The 5,886-nt window shown below is 40.3% G+C and overlaps 1 pseudogene; it reads right to left on the bottom strand.

Annotated features, from left to right (window-relative positions):
• Positions 1–4,956: 4,956 nt before the first annotated feature.
• LOC114007894 (peptidyl-prolyl cis-trans isomerase NIMA-interacting 4 pseudogene) lies at positions 4,957–5,197 on the bottom strand (annotated as a pseudogene).
• Positions 5,198–5,886: the final 689 nt, after the last annotated feature.

Here is a 5,886-nt window from a genome sequence, read left to right as displayed (position 1 = left end):
AGCAGGAATTCTGTAAAGTTACTCCCTTTTAGAAAGATGATCTGACTCTGAAGTCATTTGGCCTACCTCAGAGAGAGCAAAAGTGAACACTATACTTAAATAGGTGTTCACTCAGGGTCCCAGCAGAAAATAGCACTTTCAAGTTTAGATTATTCAGGGAGATACTAAAAAGAGGGTTGTTTACAAAGGTGTATATAAAGTGAAGGAAGCTGTAGGGATAATGAAGGACTCTGAGTCTATTACTGCTCCTAGGCCTGAAGGAACAGAGGAGTTTCTAAAACCTAGAAGAAAAAGTCCTTCCGAGCAGCTGCCTTGAGAGGAGGACTCTGTCCTTTGTAGAAGACTGCAGTAAGTTTGAGGTGACCCTGTGTGAAGGGAATTAGGACAATCTCCCTTCTTCTGCTCAGTACTGGGAAGAATGACCCCACTAGAGATCCAGAGGACAGAGCAGCCTGTTGATGCAGTTCACACAGGTCCACCTCCTGAGTGTAAGAAGGGTAGACAAGGTAAGGAGTGAACCTGTGAACCTGGAGGTAAAACAGGCAGATTTGCTGTGCTGGGCATTTTCTAACTTTTAAATGAAATTTTTAGAATGCTAGCACATTGTGAATTGGCATTCTTAATCTTTTCTCTTAAAGGTAAACATATTTACCTGCCTCCAACCTGCATGGACATAAAGACCAAACTGAATAAATCATGCATTGCACGATTAATTTCGACAGGTGAAAACGGAGCATATTGTGCTTGAGACTACAGACCAAGAAGATGAAGTAGAATTAGTAGAGAACAATTCAGGAAATTGTTTAGTCTCAGGCTCTGCCCTAGTTCCCCCAAAATTCACTTGTTAGTATTTGATGGCAACCTGGTGAGGGGAAAGAAAAGGTTTGGAAAACAGACCAGGGTTTGAACACTGGCTTTGAATTGTAGTGGCTAGTGGAACGACTTCACTTGTAAATCTTGGTCCCTTTGTGTGTCAAATGTAGGAAAAAGGTTAATACAATTTATACTGTTATGAAAACTAATAAGACTATAAATGAAAAATGCGACGTGTATATAGCACCAGTGTGTTGTGGTACGTGGCCAATGTTGAACCAGTGGTTCTCAAAATGTGATTCTCGGGAACCAGCAGTTAGCGTAATAGCTATGTCACTGGACTCCCACGTAGTCAACCACAGTTCGCGTCCCAGACCCGGTGGCTTAAAACTCACTCTGGGTGCATGTGCATGAGTGCCCAAGATCCCGAGAGGAGAATGGAGGAGAAGGGAATGCGGCGTGACCATCCCCCCTGGGGGGTGATTTCTCACTTTCTGTCTCTATGTCTCTCTCTTTCTGGCGAGCGCATGTGCCCTATAGCAAAAACCTCTCCCCACCCCCCCCCAAAAAAAAATGTGATTCTCAGACCAGCAATATCAGCATTATCTGGGAAGTTCTAAAACAAAAAAATGCAAATCACCCAGGGCTGAGGCCTAGCAAACAGCATGCTGAAGTTTGAAAAGTGACTTTCTCTGATCTGATAGAGAAGGAGCAAAACATATTTTTGTTAGCTGTATCGCGCATGGGACATTTACAAATGTTCTCTCAGCCCCCATGAGCTGAGCCCACAGAGAGAGAATGGTAGCTGCCTCCATTTCCTGTCCAGTCTGAAAGGAAGTAGTACAGTTAGAGAAACACTGCTATCTTTTTCCACTCCACACTCTGATTACATGTGCTTCTTTTTACTATCTCAGATTTCTTTTAGCCACAGAAAAAAGTGCTTTTTTTGCTTTGTCTTCTGTGTGATAAGCTGAACTGGGACAGGCAAAAAAGTTGTCTTGTTCTTCCTGGAGCTGGGTTGGTAAATCTAATTCTGGAGTCAAGTACCGAAGCTCATGTGGTCACATTTCTAAGTCACTCCTACAGTTTATCTCCTGTCAGTAATAAAGTCAATATTTTGACATGTCTGTTTAATTCTTGCATAGTATCTATTTTACAGTTGATTCTGGGAAGAGGGGGAAAAGTTTTTTGTTTGTTTTTTCAATTTTATAGCCTGTGATAGCCTCCAAAATTAGCCCCAGTAATTCCAACTTTGGGTATTCACATCCTGCCACATTGTTCCAGAGTATGTCTATGTGCAATATAATATGTCAGAAGTGACTGCATGTCACTTCTAAAATATGGTTATAAAAAGATACAGTAGTCTCTCTCTCCCTCTCCCTCTCCCTCCCTCCCTCCCTCCGTCCCTCTCCCTCTCTCTGTATCTCCCTTCTTTCTCTCCTCCCTCCGTCCCTCTCCCTCTCTCCGTATCTCCCTCCTTTCTCTCCTCCCTCCGTCCCTCATGTATTACTCATTCTGCAGCTGGCCAGTTGCCTGGTAATGAGCAGTCCTATGTGAGCCCATGTAATAAGAGCCATATAGGTAAGACTGGAAATGACCTTCAGCCCAGTCAAGCCTTCAGAAGATTGCTGCCCTGACAGCAGACTGTAGCCTTTCCTGAAACTCAGCCCAAACACATCAGCAAAGCTGTTTCTGGACGCCTGGTCCTCAAAATCTGTGTGAGATAATACATGTTTGTTTTTTAAAGCCACATAACTTTGGCATTTGTTATACTGGACTAGGTAATTAATAGAGGGAGTAGTACCTGGGAGTGGGCTGCCAACATAATGAATAACCTAGAATGTAGACACAGCTATAGAGCTAGATAGTGGAGGTAGCTGGAAGAAAATTAAGGAGCATAGTGGGGATAGCCTCAATAGCTTTGAAAAGACTGTTAGTAGAAATTTTGGACTTTGACCAGATTTCTTGTTGAAGTTGTTATTTTGTCTTAAAAAAATAAAGAAGTGAGAAAAATCTTGTTGAAAACAGGACAGGGAATCCTTCCTATGTAGTGGCAGAAAACAGATATATTGTGGTCTGTGGTAATGTGGAAGGTAGAAAAATCTACCTAATGAACTGAGTGATCAAGCTAAGGAAATTTCTAACCCGAGTGTTGAAGGTGCCACTGGTGTTCTAGACCGTTATAATGAAATGTGGCAGGAGAGAGAGAAGCCAAAGGAACTGTTAAATGAAAGAAGCCAGGACTTGCTCATTGTAAAGATTTACGGAATCCCAGATTAAGATGATGCACGATTTTAAAATGCTGAGATAGCTTCAGGGCAAAAGGCAAACCTAGGTACCACCATGGGAACACGATCTAAAGATGAAGCTAAGGGTATGACTATAAAAATTCTTAAGACTTCAGAAATATCAAACATTGGTGCCTCAGAGTACCAGCTTAGTTACACAAAAGATCCTACAAGCTTTTAAGGATGTGACCACAGATCCTCTCAAAAATAGAACTTTAAGTGATGCAGTGGATAGGGCATTGGACTCCCACATGACCAACTATGGTTTGAATCCCGGACCTGGTAGCTTGAAACTCATGCCAGCCATATGTGCATACATGCCCAAAATCCTGACAGGAAAATGGAGGAGAAGGGATTGTAGCATGGCCATCCCCCCAGGGTATGATTTCTCTCTCTCCTTCTGACTTCTAAGAAGCATTAGCTTTAACAGAATCACAAAATGAATAAGTGATTATCTCAAAGAGATTTGTGAATGTGACTTTTAGTTAATAAAATGGATTTAAGTCCAGAGGAGATTTATGAAAAATTTTTAAAGAAGTATATCAGAAATATTGCCAACTAGAACTCAAAAGGACAGAGAAAGTATAAAATGAGCCTTTGTACCCTCTCCATTCCCATTCTACTGTAGATGGAGAAAAAATTTAACTACATATATACATGCTAACTTTTATGAAAAAGAAAGGATGACTAAAAGTGTAGCCAAGAGCTGTGGAAAATAGCTCCTGGATAGGAATGGGACTGAATCCTAAAGCACTTCCAACTTTGGCCTGCCTAGTTTTCAGAGCTGCTATAGAGACTCCAGTTTCTCCCCCTTTTCAATAATATTTATGGTGTTTATTGTATTCCTGTTTCACCATTGTCTATTGGGTGCATGTGCCCATGCATGTGCATGTGCTGTCTCTTTGGATCATAGAGTTTTAGATTGAGAGGAACTGTATTCAAGGAACTGTACTTAAGCTGTACCCAAGGGGCCATATATGTACCTGGACTTGCTGGACTTTGGTCTGATCCTATAATAACATGAGAATTCCACAAGTGTTAGGAGGGAGTTAATGCATTTCATATGTGAGGGGGACATGATTCATTGGCAGCCAGCCTCCAAGATGATTTCCTCCCGGTATTCCCACCCTTGGGTAGGTCCTCTCCCATACAGGGCCAGAATTAATCTGCATGACGAACACGATATGGTAGAAGTGATGGTATATCACCTCCAAGATTAGGTCATAAAGGACATTATAGCTTCCATCTCTCATTACTCCCTGTAAGGGAAGTTCTAATGAGAATCTTGAGGGACAAGGAACTGAGACCTTTGGACAACATGAATAGGCTCAGGTGCAAATTCTCCAGCCCCAGTCAAGCCTTCAGACAACTTCAGCCCCAACTGACAGCTTGACAATAACCTCACAAGTCAGAATTATTCAATGAAACTATGTCTGGATTCCTGACACTGGAAATGGTATGAAATAATAGATGTCATTTTAAGCTCTTAAATTTGGGGATAATTTTAAAATGTAGCTATAGGTAATTAATGGACACCTCCAATGCATTCATCATACTTATCACATACTGTGAGATCCTACAAAAGAACAATTTGAAAACTTGCTCAAATCGATGGTTGATGTCTGTTTTCAGACCATGTCCTTTATGTATAAAGGAACAAAGGCTTTTTTTCCCTTCAATATAATCTTTCTTTTATTTTAAAGTTTGCTATAGGGCATGTGTACTCACTGGAGAGACAGAAAGAGAGAAGGAAAGTGAGAAATCATTTCCCAAGGTTGATGGCCATACCATAATCCCTTCTCCATTTTTCTCTTGGGATTTTGTAATCTTTCTTTTTTCAGTCTTTCATATGATTTTATTTTCTCACTTCAACCATGATAATATGATATCCACATTCTGTCTTAACTGGTGGGTCTGTAAAAATGGGTGTATCCATCCCTGACTGGCAAGGCAAATGCTGCTTCTTGGAATGGTCCCACCATGGACCCTATAGTCATCCAACCCAAGTCACCCCATTGCCTGGCTTTATCTCCACTATGTTGTGTGGCCACTTCATTGAATCTCATTCCAGACTTCAACTTTTCCATGGCTTCCATAATTTTGTCGTATTTTACACATAGAATGTGTCTGACCTTTATTGCATTGCTTCCACCTTTGGGACCCTGCACCTTCTTGTCAGCCCTGTCAGCATACTACTCCCCTTTTACCCCTTTACAGAACCACTTTTTCCTTTGGGTGGCATCTTCAAGACTTGCTGATAAACATTCCTGTGTAATCTTTTTAATAGAAGTGAAAACTTACATTTGGCATTATTCCTAATAGTGTTGTCTACACTTTTCCATTATTTTAGACAATTCTAAATCAACAAAATCAATTTGAAATTTTTCTTTATTTAATTTAGAAACCGCTCCAGTTAAGCATTTCATAACACACTAAAATTGGGCTGGCTTTCATTTTAGCAATATGAGCATTCTTGGAATTTATCCAGATTTCTAAGCAATAATCTCTTATTCAGTCCCCTTTATTTTTTTGAAAGAAGATTCTAGTAAGTTAGTGATCATTCTTTTAATGTTTTGTTTTTGTTAAGGAATCTTTAAACACCCAGATGGTTAGACATTCAAGATAGAAAATGTCACTCATAACTGCTATTTGCCTATGTGTTATCTGTTTTTCTAAGCTATTGTGTACATTTTACACTCTATTTTGCCTCTTGTTTTTAAGAATAGTAGTGAAAGCCAAAGAATCTAAAAATGACCCAAACTCTTACATCTCTTACATTCTCCTT

The sequence above is a fragment of the Tupaia chinensis genome, unplaced genomic scaffold (assembly GCF_000334495.1).
Source record: "Tupaia chinensis unplaced genomic scaffold, TupChi_1.0 Scaffold000251_1, whole genome shotgun sequence".
In the NCBI taxonomy this organism is placed as follows: domain Eukaryota; kingdom Metazoa; phylum Chordata; class Mammalia; order Scandentia; family Tupaiidae; genus Tupaia; species Tupaia belangeri.
The sequence above is the reverse complement of the archived record's forward strand: the minus strand, read 5'-3'. Positions and strand labels throughout refer to the sequence as shown.